Consider the following 14,940-nt stretch of genomic DNA (forward strand, 5'->3'; position numbering starts at 1 on the left):
CGTATGAATTACGTGTCTTTATTGCCTTTGCTGAACGACTTGTGTACTAGATAGAATTATCTTCACAACCATCTTGTATCAAATTTATTGTGTGCTATATTTCATGCTATATGTAAAATAAGCGGTATTGTAAGTTTGTAAAATATTGTGTAAAAGTTTGAACGCGAAATATTGTTATAATCAGTTTTTCATATAGAATTGTAGTAGTTGAATTGTATATTAGCTACTAAGTATGAACTTAACGGGTAGGTACTACCCGAATTTAAACTTATAAAACGCTAATATGAAGAAAAAGCTTTTATAAATGAGTTCATATTATGCTACGAAATACTATTAACTACTCTTAATATTCTGTATGATTAACTTATTCCATTTAACTATTTTGAAGGAAATGGCACCGACTACTCGACACACCGTGAATATGAATGAAGAGGAATTCCGTACTTTTCTAGCTTCAAACATAGCCGCAGTACAGGCTGCGCTACATACCAACAATAACCTTGGATCTAGCAGTACAGGAAATCATGTAGGATGCACCTACAAAGAATTCACTGCCTGCAAACCTTTGGAATTTGATGGAACCGAAGGACCGATCGGATTGAAACGGTGGACCGAGAAGGTCGAATCGGTGTTTGCCATAAGTAAGTGTACTGAAGAGGACAAAGTGAAGTACGCTACGCATACCTTCACAGGTTCTGCGTTAACATGGTGGAATACCTATCTAGAGCAAGTGGGACAAGACGATGCGTACGCACTACCGTGGTCAGCATTCAAGCACTTGATGAACGAGAAGTACCGTCCCAGAACCGAGGTCAATAAGCTCAAGACAGAACTTAGAGGGTTACGAACCCAAGGATTTGATATTACCACGTATGAAAGACGATTCACAGAATTGTGCCTATTGTGTCCGGGAGCATTCGAAGATGAGGAAGAGAAGATCGACGCGTTTGTGAAAGGATTACCGGAAAGAATCCAAGAAGATATAAGTTCACACGAGCCCGCCTCCATACAACAGGCATGTAGAATGGCTCACAAACTAGTGAACCAGATTGAAGAAAGAATTAAAGAACAGACTGCTGAAGAGGCCAATGTGAAGCAAGTCAAAAGAAAGTGGGAGGAAAATGGTGATAAGAATCACCAATACAACAACAACAGCAATTACAACAATAATCGCAGCAATTATCCCAACAATCGCAACATCAATCGCAACTACAACAAACGGCCCAACAACAACAACAACAACAACAACAACAACAGCAACTACAACAATCATCCCAACAACAATAATAACCGCAATAACAACAACAATCAGAAGCAGCTATGCCAAAGGTGTGAAAAGTATCACTCGGGGTTCTGCACCAAATTTTGCAACAAGTGTAAAAGAAATGGTCATATCGCGGCGAAGTGTGAGGTCTACGAACCAGGGGTTAATAGAACGAAAGGAACAAATGGTGTCGGAACGAGTAATGGCGGAGCAAGTAGTGTCGGAGCAAGTTATGCCAATGTAGTTTGTTATAAATGTGGAAAACCGGGCCACATTATTAGAAATTGCCCGAACCAGGAGAACACGAATGGACAAGGCCGCGGAAGAGTTTTCAATATTAATGCGGCAGAGGCACAAGAAGACCCGGAGCTTGTTACGGGTACGTTTCTTATTGACAATAAATCTGCTTACGTTTTATTTGATTCGGGTGCGGATAGAAGCTATATGAGTAGAGATTTTTGTGCTAAATTAAGTTGTCCATTGACGCGATTGGATAGTAAATTTTTACTCGAATTAGCAAATGGTAAATTAATTTCAGCAGATAATATATGTCGGAATCGAGAAATTAAACTGGTTAGCGAAACATTTAAGATTGATTTGATACCAGTCGAGTTAGGGAGTTTTGATGTGATAATCGGTATGGACTGGTTGAAAGAAGTGAAAGCAGAGATCGTTTGTTACAAAAATGCAATTCGCATTATACGAGAAAAAGGAAAACCCTTAATGGTGTACGGAGAAAAGGGCAACACGAAGCTACATCTTATTAGTAATTTGAAGGCACAAAAACTAATAAGAAAAGGTTGCTATGCTGTTCTAGCACACGTCGAGAAAGTACAAACTGAAGAAAAGAGCATCAATGATGTTCCCATTGCAAAAGAATTTCCTGATGTATTTCCGAAAGAATTACCAGGATTACCCCCACATCGATCCGTTGAATTTCAAATAGATCTTGTACCAGGAGCTGCACCAATAGCTCGTGCTCCTTACAGACTCGCACCCAGCGAGATGAAAGAACTGCAAAGCCAATTACAAGAACTTTTAGAGCGTGGTTTCATTCAACCAAGCACATCACCGTGGGGAGCTCCTGTTTTGTTTGTCAAGAAGAAAGATAGTACATTCAGGTTGTGTATCGACTACCGAGAGTTGAACAAACTTACCATCAAGAACCGCTACCCACTACCGAGAATCGACGACTTATTTGATCAACTACAAGGCTCGTCTGTTTATTCAAAGATTGACTTATGTTCCGGGTATCATCAAATGCGGGTGAAAGAAGATGATATTCCAAAGACTGCTTTCAGAACACGTTACGGTCATTACGAGTTTATGGTCATGCCGTTTGGTTTAACTAATGCACCAGCTGTGTTCATGGACCTTATGAACCGAGTGTGTGGACCATACCTTGACAAGTTTGTCATTGTTTTCATTGATGACATACTTATTTACTCAAAGAATGACCAAGAACACGGTGAACATTTGAGAAAGGTGTTAGAAGTATTGAGGAAGGAAGAATTGTACGCTAAGTTTTCAAAGTGTGCATTTTGGTTGGAAGAAGTTCAATTCCTCGGTCACATAGTGAACAAAGAAGGTATTAAGGTGGATCCGGCAAAGATAGAAACTGTTGAAAAGTGGGAAACCCCGAAAACTCCAAAACACATACGCCAGTTTTTAGGACTAGCTGGTTACTACAGAAGGTTCATCCAAGACTTTTCCAGAATAGCAAAACCCTTGACTGCATTAACGCATAAAGGGAAGAAATTTGAATGGAATGATGAACAAGAGAAAGCGTTTCAGTTATTGAAGAAAAAGCTAACTACGGCACCTATATTGTCATTGCCTGAAGGGAATGATGATTTTGTGATTTATTGTGACGCATCAAAGCAAGGTCTCGGTTGTGTATTAATGCAACGAACGAAGGTGATTGCTTATGCGTCTAGACAATTGAAGATTCACGAACAAAATTATACGACGCATGATTTGGAATTAGGCGCGGTTGTTTTTGCATTAAAGACTTGGAGGCACTACTTATATGGGGTCAAAAGTATTATATATACCGACCACAAAAGTCTACAACACATATTTAATCAGAAACAACTGAATATGAGGCAGCGTAGGTGGATTGAATTATTGAATGATTACGACTTTGAGATTCGTTACCACCCGGGAAAGGCAAATGTGGTAGCCGATGCCTTGAGCAGGAAGGACAGAGAACCCATTCGAGTAAAATCTATGAATATAATGATTCATAATAACCTTACTACTCAAATAAAGGAGGCACAACAAGGAGTTTTAAAAGAGGGAAATTTAAAGGATGAAATACCCAAAGGATCGGAGAAGCATCTTAATATTCGGGAAGACGGAACCCGGTATAGGGCTGAAAGGATTTGGGTACCAAAATTTGGAGATATGAGAGAAATGGTACTTAGAGAAGCTCATAAAACCAGATACTCAATACATCCTGGAACGGGGAAGATGTACAAGGATCTCAAGAAACATTTTTGGTGGCCGGGTATGAAAGCCGATGTTGCTAAATACGTAGGAGAATGTTTGACGTGTTCTAAGGTCAAAGCTGAGCATCAGAAACCATCAGGTCTACTTCAACAACCCAAAATCCAGGAATGGAAATGGGAAAACATTACCATGGATTTCATCACTAAATTGCCAAGGACTGCAAGTGGTTTTGATACTATTTGGGTAATAGTTGATCGTCTCACCAAATCAGCACATTTCCTGCCAATAAGAGAAGATGACAAGATGGAGAAGTTAGCACGACTGTATTTGAAGGAAGTCATCTCCAGACATGGAATACCAATCTCTATTATCTCTGATAGGGATGGCAGATTTATTTCAAGATTCTGGCAGACATTACAGCAAGCATTAGGAACTCGTCTAGACATGAGTACTGCCTATCATCCACAAACTGATGGGCAGAGCGAAAGGACAATACAAACGCTTGAAGACATGCTACGAGCATGTGTTATTGATTTCGGAAACAGTTGGGATCGACATCTACCGTTAGCATAATTTTCCTACAACAACAGCTACCATTCAAGCATTGAGATGGCGCCGTTTGAAGCACTTTATGGTAGAAAGTGCAGGTCTCCGATTTGTTGGAGTGAAGTGGGGGATAGACAGATTACGGGTCCGGAGATTATACAGGAAACTACCGAGAAGATCAACCAAATTCAACAACGGTTGAAAACCGCCCAAAGTCGACAAAAGAGCTACGCTGACATTAAAAGAAAAGATATAGAATTTGAAATTGGAGAGATGGTCATGCTTAAAGTTGCACCTTGGAAAGGCGTTGTTCGATTTGGTAAACGAGGGAAATTAAATCCAAGGTATATTGCACCATTCAAGATTATTGATCGTGTCGGACCAGTAGCTTACCGACTTGAGTTACCTCAACAACTCGCGGCTGTACATAACACTTTCCACGTCTCGAATTTGAAGAAATGTTTTGCTAAAGAAGATCTCACTATTCCATTAGATGAAATCCAAATCAATGAAAAACTTCAATTCATCGAAGAACCCGTCGAAATAATGGATCGTGAGGTTAAAAGACTTAAGCAAAACAAGATACCAATTGTTAAGGTTCGATGGAATGCTCGTAGAGGACCTGAGTTCACCTGAGAGCGTGAAGATCAGATGAAGAAGAAATACCCGCATCTATTTCCAGAAGATTCATCAACACCTTCAACAGCTTAAAATTTCGGGACGAAATTTATTTAACGGGTAGGTACTGTAGTGACCCGAACTTTTCCATGTTTATATATATTAAATGAGATTGATATTTACATGATTAAATGTTTCCAACATTTTAAGCAATCAAACTTGTTAAGACTTGATTAATTGAAATAGGTTTCATATAGACAATTGACCACCCAAGTTGACCGGTGATTCACGAACGTTAAAACTTGTAAAAACTATATGATGGCATATATATGGTTATATATATAGTTAACATGATATTATGATAAGTAAACATATCATTAATTATATTAACAATGAACTACATATGTAAAAACAAGACTACTAACTTAATGATTTTGAAACGAGACATATATGTAACGATTATCGTTGTAACGACATTTAATGTATATATATCATATTAAGAGATATTCGTACATCATAATATCATGATAATATAATAATTTAAAATCTCTTTTGATGTTATAAACATTGGGTTAACAACATTTAACAAGATCGTTAACCTAAAGGTTTCAAAACAACATTTACATGTAACGACTAACGATGACTTAACGACTCAGTTAAAATGTATATACATGTAGTGTTTTAATATGTATTCATACACTTTTGAAAGACTTCAAGACACTTATCAAAATACTTCTACTTAACAAAAATGCTTACAATTACATCCTCGTTCAGTTTCATCAACAATTCTACTCGTATGCACCCGTATTCGTACTCGTACAATACACAGCTTTTAGATGTATGTACTATTGGTATATACACTCCAATGATCAGCTCTTAGCAGCCCATGTGAGTCACCTAACACATGTGGGAACTATCATTTGGCAACTAGCATGAAATATCTCATAAAATTACAAAAATATGAGTAATCATTCATGACTTATTTACATGAAAACAAAATAACATATCCTTTATATCTAATCCATACACCAACGACCAAAAACACCTACAAACACTTTCATTCTTCAATTTTCTTCATCTAATTGATCTCTCTCAAGTTCTATCTTCAAGTTCTAAGTGTTCTTCATAAATTCCAAAAATTCTAGTTTCATAAAATCAAGAATACTTTCAAGTTTGCTAGCTCACTTCCAATCTTGTAAGGTGATCATCCAACCTCAAGAAATCTTTGTTTCTTACAGTAGGTTATCATTCTAATACAAGGTAATAATCATATTCAAACTTTGGTTCAATTTCTATAACTATAACAATCTTATTTTAAGTGATGATCTTACTTGAACTTGTTTTCGTGTCATGATTCTGCTTCAAGAACTTCGAGCCATCCAAGGATCCATTGAAGCTAGATCTATTTTTTTATTTTCCAGTAGGTTTATCCAAGGAACTTAAGGTAGTAATGATGTTCATAACATCATTCGATTCATATATATAAAACTATCTTATTCGAAGGTTTAAACTCGTAATCACTAGAACATAGTTTAGTTAATTCTAAACTTGTTCGCAAACAAAAGTTAATCCTTCTAACTTGACTTTTAAAATTAATTAAACACATTTTCTATATCTATATGATATGCTAACTTAATGATTTAAAACCTGGAAACACGAAAAACACCGTAAAACCGGATTTACGCCGTCGTAGTAACACCGCGGGCTGTTTTGGGTTAGTTAATTAAAAACTATGATAAACTTTGATTTAAAAGTTGTAATTCTGAGAAAATGATTTTTATTATGAACATAAAACTATATCCAAAAATTATGGTTAAACTCAAAGTGGAAGTATGTTTTCTAAAATGGTCATCTAGACGTCGTTCTTTCGACTGAAATGACTACCTTTACAAAAACGACTTGTAACTTATTTTTCCGACTATAAACCTATACTTTTCTGTTTAGATTCATAAAATAGAGTTCAATATGAAACCATAGCAATTTAATTCACTCAAAACGGTTTTAAAATGAAGAAGTTATGGGTAAAACAAGATTGGATAATTTTTCTCATTTTAGCTACGTGAAAATTGGTAACAAATCTATTCCAACCATAACTTAATCAACTTGTATTGTATATTATGTAATCTTGAGATACCATAGACACGTATACAATGTTTCGACCTATCATGTCGACACATATATATATATTTCGGAACAACCATAGACACTCTATATGTGAATGTTGGAGTTTGCTATACAGGGTTGAGGTTGATTCCAAAATATATATAGTTTGAGTTGTGATCAATACTGAGATACGTATACACTGGGTCGTGGATTGATTCAAGATAATATTTATCGATTAATTTCTGTACATCTAACTGTGGACAACTAGTTATAGGTTACTAACGAGGACAACTGACTTAATAAACTTAAAACATCAAAATATATTAAAAGTGTTGTAAATATATTTTGAACATACTTTAATATATATGTATATGTATATATTGTTATAGGTTCGTGAATCTACAGTGGCCAAGTCTTACTTCCCGACGAAGTAAAAATCTGTGAAAGTGAGTTATAGTCCCACTTTTAAAATCTAATATTTTTGGGATGAGAATACATGCAGGTTTTATAAATGATTTACAAAATAGACACAAGTACGTGAAACTACATTCTATGGTTGAATTATCAAAATCGAATATGCCCCTTTTTATTAAGTCTGGTAATCTAAGAATTAGGGAACAGACACCCTAATTGACGCGAATCCTAAAGATAGATCTATTGGGCCTAACAAACCCCATCCAAAGTACCGGATGCTTTAGTACTTCGAAATTTATATCATATCTGAAGGGTGTCCCGGAATGATGGGGATATTCTTATATATGCATCTTGTTAATGTCGGTTACCAGGTGTTCACCATATGAATGATTTTTATCTCTATGTATGGGATGTGTATTGAAATATGAAATCTTGTGGTCTATTATTATGATTTGATATATATAGGTTAAACCTATAACTCACCAACATTTTTGTTGACGTTTTAAGCATGTTTATTCTCAGGTGATTATTAAGAGCTTCCGCTGTCGCATACTTAAATAAGGACGAGATTTGGAGTCCATGCTTGTATGATATTGTGTAAAAACTGCATTCAAGAAACTTATTTTGTTGTAACATATTTGTATTGTAAACCATTATGTAATGGTCGTGTGTAAACAGGATATTTTAGATTATCATTATTTGATAATCTACGTAAAGCTTTTTAAACCTTTATTGATGAAATAAAGGTTATGGTTTGTTTTAAAATGAATGCAGTCTTTGAAAAACGTCTCATATAGAGGTCAAAACCTCGCAACGAAATCAATTAATATGGAACGTTTTTAATCAATAAGAACGGGACATTTCAGTTGGTATCCGAGCGTTGGTCTTAGAGAACCAGAATTTTGCATTAGTGTGTCTTATCGAGTTTGTTAGGATGCATTAGTGAGTCTGGACTTCGATTGTGTTTACTTGAAAAATGATTGCTTAACAAATTTTGTTGGAAACTATATATTTTTAACATGTGAATATTATGTGATATATTAATCTCTTAACGCGTTTGATATTATGTGATAGATGTCTACCTCTAGAACAAGTCCCATTGACTCACCTAATAATAATGAAGAGTTAAATGTAAATTGGAATGATTCGTGGACTGATTCACAAGTTCCCAAAGAGGAACCGGAAGAAGAGTCAGAACCGGAAGAAGAATCGGAACCGGAAGAAGAATCGGAACCGGATGAAGAAATAGAACCGGTGGGGGAAATAATAAAACGGTTAAGTAAAAGAAAATCCTCAACCAACCGACCAAGGTTAATTATGGTCAATGGTGTTTCCGCCAAGGAAGCAAAATATTGGGAGGATTACCAATTCTCCGATTAATCGGATTCCGACGAGAATTCCGATGATGTTATAGAAATTACCCCAACTGAATTTAAAAAGGCAAAAGAAAATAATAAGGGAAAGGGCATAAAAATAATGAAATCGAATTCCAACCCCGATGAACTTTATATGTATCGTCAACCCCCGAAGTCCTTAAGTTGTAACAATGACCCGGGAACCTCTAAACCACCAGGTTTTTCTAAACCAATGTGGAAAATAATGGCTCGTATTAGGGGAACATCATATATCCCTAGAAACTTGGCAAAACGAACCAAAACCGAAGAAGAAGAAACAAGCGAGTCGGAATAAGATAGTTGTATTCGTGTGGTGTAATATATGTAATATAGTGTGCTTATGCTTTATGATATATGTAAAAATTGCTTGTATTAATAAGTATTTTTTTTATGAATCTAACTCTTGTCTATTTTACAGTATAAAAACACAAAATGGATAGACAACCCAATATTTTAAGAGACCTACCCGGAGACATGATTGATGAAATGTTGTCTAGAGTCGGTCAGAATTCTTCGGCACAACTATTTAAGGCGAGATCAGTTTGTAAGACATTCGAAGAACGTTCCAAGAATGCCTTGGTTTATAAAAGGCTTTCGTTCGAAAGATGGGGGATATCACATTGGGAAATCCATAAGTTACGATGTGTTTACTTTGACGCATATATTGCGGGGAACCCAAATGCTATTTTACGCAATGGGTTAAGAAATTATTTTGACTCAATATATCCGAATATTGGACTTCGTGATTTAGAAAAAGCGGCTAACATGCAACATAAAGAAGCATGTTATGCTTACGGATTAGTAATGTTCGCTTCTCACCAAAGTGAGAACAAGAACATCGGGCTACAACTATTAAACAAAACGTTCCCACAAGTGACGGAGTCGGTAATTGGGGTAAGAAATGAGGTTTTTAGATTGTTACGGGACTGTTGGACATTACGTAACCCTCGTCCCTTTGACGACGTTACAACACGCTGTCTTATCAACGGCCATAACGGTTATGTTCCACAAGACCAAGGATGGGAAGTAATCCTAGTAAAACCAGAATGCATGACTTGTTTCTGGACGTATGAATTACGTGTCTTTATTGCCTTTGCTGAACGACTTGTGTACTAGCTAGAATTATCTTTACAACCATCTTGTATCAAATTTATTGTGTGCTATATTTCATGCTATATGTAAAATAAGCGGTATTGTAAGTTTGTAAAATATTGTGTAAAAGTTTGAACGCGAAATATTGTTATAATCAGTTTTTCATATAGAATTGTAGTAGTTGAATTGTATATTAGCTACTAAGTATGAACTTAACGGGTAGGTACTACCCGAATTTAAACTTATAAAACGCTAATATGAAGAAAAAGCTTTTATAAATGAGTTCATATTATGCTACGAAATACTATTAACTACTCTTAATATTCTGTATGATTAACTTGTTCCATTTAACTATTTTGAAGGAAATGGCACCGACTACTCGACACACCGTGAATATGAATGAAGAGGAATTCCGTACTTTTCTAGCTTCAAACATAGCCGCAGTACAGGCTGCGCTACATACCAACAATAACCTTGGATCTAGCAGTACAGGAAATCGTGTAGGATGCACCTACAAAGAATTCACTGCCTGCAAACCTTTGGAATTTGATGGAACCGAAGGACCGATTGGATTGAAACGGTGGACCGAGAAGGTCGAATCGGTGTTTGCCATAAGTAAGTGTACTGAAGAGGACAAAGTGAAGTACGCTACGCATACCTTCACAGGTTCTGCGTTAACATGGTGGAATACCTATCTAGAGCAAGTGGGACAAGACGATGCGTACGCACTACCGTGGTCAGCATTCAAGCACTTGATGAACGAGAAGTACCGTCCCAGAACCGAGGTCAATAAGCTCAAGACAGAACTTAGAGGGTTACGAACCCAAGGATTTGATATTACCACGTATGAAAGACGATTCACAGAATTGTGCCTATTGTGTCCGGGAGCATTCGAAGATGAGGAAGAGAAGATCGACGCGTTTGTGAAAGGATTACCGGAAAGAATCCAAGAAGATATAAGTTCACACGAGCCCGCCTCCATACAACAGGCATGTAGAATGGCTCACAAACTAGTGAACCAGATTGAAGAAAGAATTAAAGAACAGACTGCTGAAGAGGCCAATGTGAAGCAAGTCAAAAGAAAGTGGGAGGAAAATGGTGATAAGAATCACCAATACAACAACAACAGCAATTACAACAATAATCGCAGCAATTATCCCAACAATCGCAACATCAATCGCAACTACAACAAACGGCCCAACAACAACAACAACAACAACAACAACAACAACAACAACAACAACAGCAACTACAACAATCATCCCAACAACAATAATAACCGAAATAACAACAACAATCAGAAGCAGCTATGCCAAAGGTGTTAAAAGTATCACTCGGGGTTCTGCACCAAATTTTGCAACAAGTGTAAAAGAAATGGTCATAGCGCGGCGAAGTGTGAGGTCTACGGACCAGGGGTTAATAGAACGAAAGGAACAAATGGTGTCGAACGAGTAATGGCGGAGCAAGTAGTGTCGGAGCAAGTTATGCCAATGTAGTTTGTTATAAATGTGGAAAACCGGGCCACATTATTAGAAATTGCCCGAACCAGGAGAACACGAATGGACAAGGCCGCGGAAGAGTTTTCAATATTAATGCGGCAGAGGCACAAGAAGACCCGGAGCTTGTTACGGGTACGTTTCTTATTGACAATAAATCTGCTTACATTTTATTTGATTCGGGTGCGGATAGAAGCTATATGAGTAGAGATTTTTGTGCTAAATTAAGTTGTCCATTGACGCCATTGGATAGTAAATTTTTACTCGAATTAGCAAATGGTAAATTAATTTCAGCAGATAATATATGTCGGAATCGAGAAATTAAACTGGTTAGCGAAACATTTAAGATTGATTTGATACCAGTCGAGTTAGGGAGTTTTGATGTGATAATTGGTATGGACTGGTTGAAAGAAGTGAAAGCAGAGATCGTTTGTTACAAAAATGCAATTCGCATTATACGAGAAAAAGGAAAACCCTTAATGGTGTACGGAGAAAAGGGCAACACGAAGCTACATCTTATTAGTAATTTGAAGGCACAAAAACTAATAAGAAAAGGTTGCTATGCTGTTCTAGCACACGTCGAGAAAGTACAAACTGAAGAAAAGAGCATCAATGATGTTCCCATTGCAAAAGAATTTCCTGATGTATTTCCGAAAGAATTACCAGGATTACCCCCACATCGATCCGTTGAATTTCAAATAGATCTTGTACCAGGAGCTGCACCAGTAGCTCGTGCTCCTTACAGACTCGCACCCAGCGAGATGAAAGAATTGCAAAGCCAATTACAAGAACTTTTAGAGCGTGGTTTCATTCGACCAAGCACATTACCGTGGGGAGCTCCTGTTTTGTTTGTCAAGAAGAAAGATGGTACATTCAGGTTGTGTATCGACTACCGAGAGTTGAACAAACTTACCATCAAGAACCGCTACCCACTACCGAGAATCGACGACTTATTTGATCAACTACAAGGCTCGTCTATTTATTCAAAGATTGACTTACGTTCCGGGTATCATCAAATGCGGGTGAAAGAAGATGATATTCCAAAGACTGCTTTCAGAACACGTTACGGTCATTACGAGTTTATGGTCATGCCGTTTGGTTTAACTAATGCACCAGCTGTGTTCATGGACCTTATGAACCGAGTGTGTGGACCATACCTTGACAAGTTTGTCATTGTTTTCATTGATGACATACTTATTTACTCAAAGAATGACCAAGAACACGGTGAACATTTGAGAAAGGTGTTAGAAGTATTGAGGAAGGAAGAATTGTACGCTAAGTTTTCAAAGTGTGCATTTTGGTTGGAAGAAGTTCAATTCCTCGGTCACATAGTGAACAAAGAAGGTATTAAGGTGGATCCGGCAAAGATAGAAACTGTTGAAAAGTGGGAAACCCCGAAAACTCCAAAACACATACGCCAGTTTTTAGGACTAGCTGGTTACTACAGAAGGTTCATCCAAGACTTTTCCAGAATAGCAAAACCCTTGACTGCATTAACGCATAAAGGGAAGAAATTTGAATGGAATGATGAACAAGAGAAAGCGTTTCAGTTATTGAAGAAAAAGCTAACTACGGCACCTATATTGTCATTGCCTGAAGGGAATGATGATTTTGTGATTTATTGTGACGCATCAAAGCAAGGTCTCGGTTGTGTATTAATGCAACGAACGAAGGTGATTGCTTATGCGTCTAGACAATTGAAGATTCACGAACAAAATTATACGACGCATGATTTGGAATTAGGCGCGGTTGTTTTTGCATTAAAGACTTGGAGGCACTACTTATATGGGGTCAAAAGTATTATATATACCGACCACAAAAGTCTACAACACATATTTAATCAGAAACAACTGAATATGAGGCAGCGTAGGTGGATTGAATTATTGAATGATTACGACTTTGAGATTCGTTACCACCCGGGGAAGGCAAATGTGGTAGCCGATGCCTTGAGCAGGAAGGACAGAGAACCCATTCGAGTAAAATCTATGAATATAATGATTCATAATAACCTTACTACTCAAATAAAGGAGGCACAACAAGGAGTTTTAAAAGAGGGAAATTTAAAGGATGAAATACCCAAAGGATCGGAGAAGCATCTTAATATTCGGGAAGACGGAACCCGGTATAGGGCTGAAAGGATTTGGGTACCAAAATTTGGAGATATGAGAGAAATGGTACTTAGAGAAGCTCATAAAACCAGATACTCAATACATCCTGGAACGGGGAAGATGTACAAGGATCTCAAGAAACATTTTTGGTGGCCGGGTATGAAAGCCGATGTTGCTAAATACGTAGGAGAATGTTTGACGTGTTCTAAGGTCAAAGCTGAGCATCAGAAACCATCAGGTCTACTTCAACAACCCAAAATCCCGGAATGGAAATGGGAAAACATTACCATGGATTTCATCACTAAATTGCCAAGGACTGCAAGTGGTTTTGATACTATTTGGGTAATAGTTGATCGTCTCACCAAATCAGCACATTTCCTGCCAATAAGAGAAGATGACAAGATGGAGAAGTTAGCACGACTGTATTTGAAGGAAGTCATCTCCAGACATGGAATACCAATCTCTATTATCTCTGATAGGGATGGCAGATTTATTTCAAGATTCTGGCAGACATTACAGCAAGCATTAGGAACTCGTCTAGACATGAGTACTGCCTATCATCCACAAACTGATGGGCAGAGCGAAAGGACAATACAAATGCTTGAAGACATGCTACGAGCATGTGTTATTGATTTCGGAAACAGTTGGGATCGACATCTACCGTTAGCATAATTTTCCTACAACAACAGCTACCATTCAAGCATTGAGATGGCGCCGTTTGAAGCACTTTATGGTAGAAAGTGCAGGTCTCCGATTTGTTGGAGTGAAGTGGGGGATAGACAGATTACGGGTCCGGAGATTATACAGGAAACTACCGAGAAGATCATCCAAATTCAACAACGGTTGAAAACCGCCCAAAGTCGACAAAAGAGCTACGCTGACATTAAAAGAAAAGATATAGAATTTGAAATTGGAGAGATGGTCATGCTTAAAGTTGCACCTTGGAAAGGCGTTGTTCGATTTGGTAAACGAGGGAAATTAAATCCAAGGTATATTGGACCATTCAAGATTATTGATCGTGTCAGACCAGTAGCTTACCGACTTGAGTTACCTCAACAACTCGCGGCTATACATAACACTTTCCACGTCTCGAATTTGAAGAAATGTTTTGCTAAAGAAGATCTCACTATTCCATTAGATGAAATCCAAATCAACGAAAAACTTCAATTCATCGAAGAACCCGTCGAAATAATGGATCGTGAGGTTAAAAGACTTAAGCAAAACAAGATACCAATTGTTAAGGTTCGATGGAATGCTCGTAGAGGACCTGAGTTCACCTGGGAGCGTGAAGATCAGATGAAGAAGAAATACCCGCATCTATTTCCAGAAGATTCGTCAACACCTTCAACAGCTTAAAATTTCGGGACGAAATTTATTTAACGGGTAGGTACTGTAGTGACCCGAACTTTTCCATGTTTATATATATTAAATGAGATTGATATTTACATGATTAA

Source organism: Rutidosis leptorrhynchoides, chromosome 2, assembly GCF_046630445.1.
Source record: "Rutidosis leptorrhynchoides isolate AG116_Rl617_1_P2 chromosome 2, CSIRO_AGI_Rlap_v1, whole genome shotgun sequence".
Taxonomy (NCBI): Eukaryota; Viridiplantae; Streptophyta; class Magnoliopsida; order Asterales; family Asteraceae; genus Rutidosis; species Rutidosis leptorrhynchoides.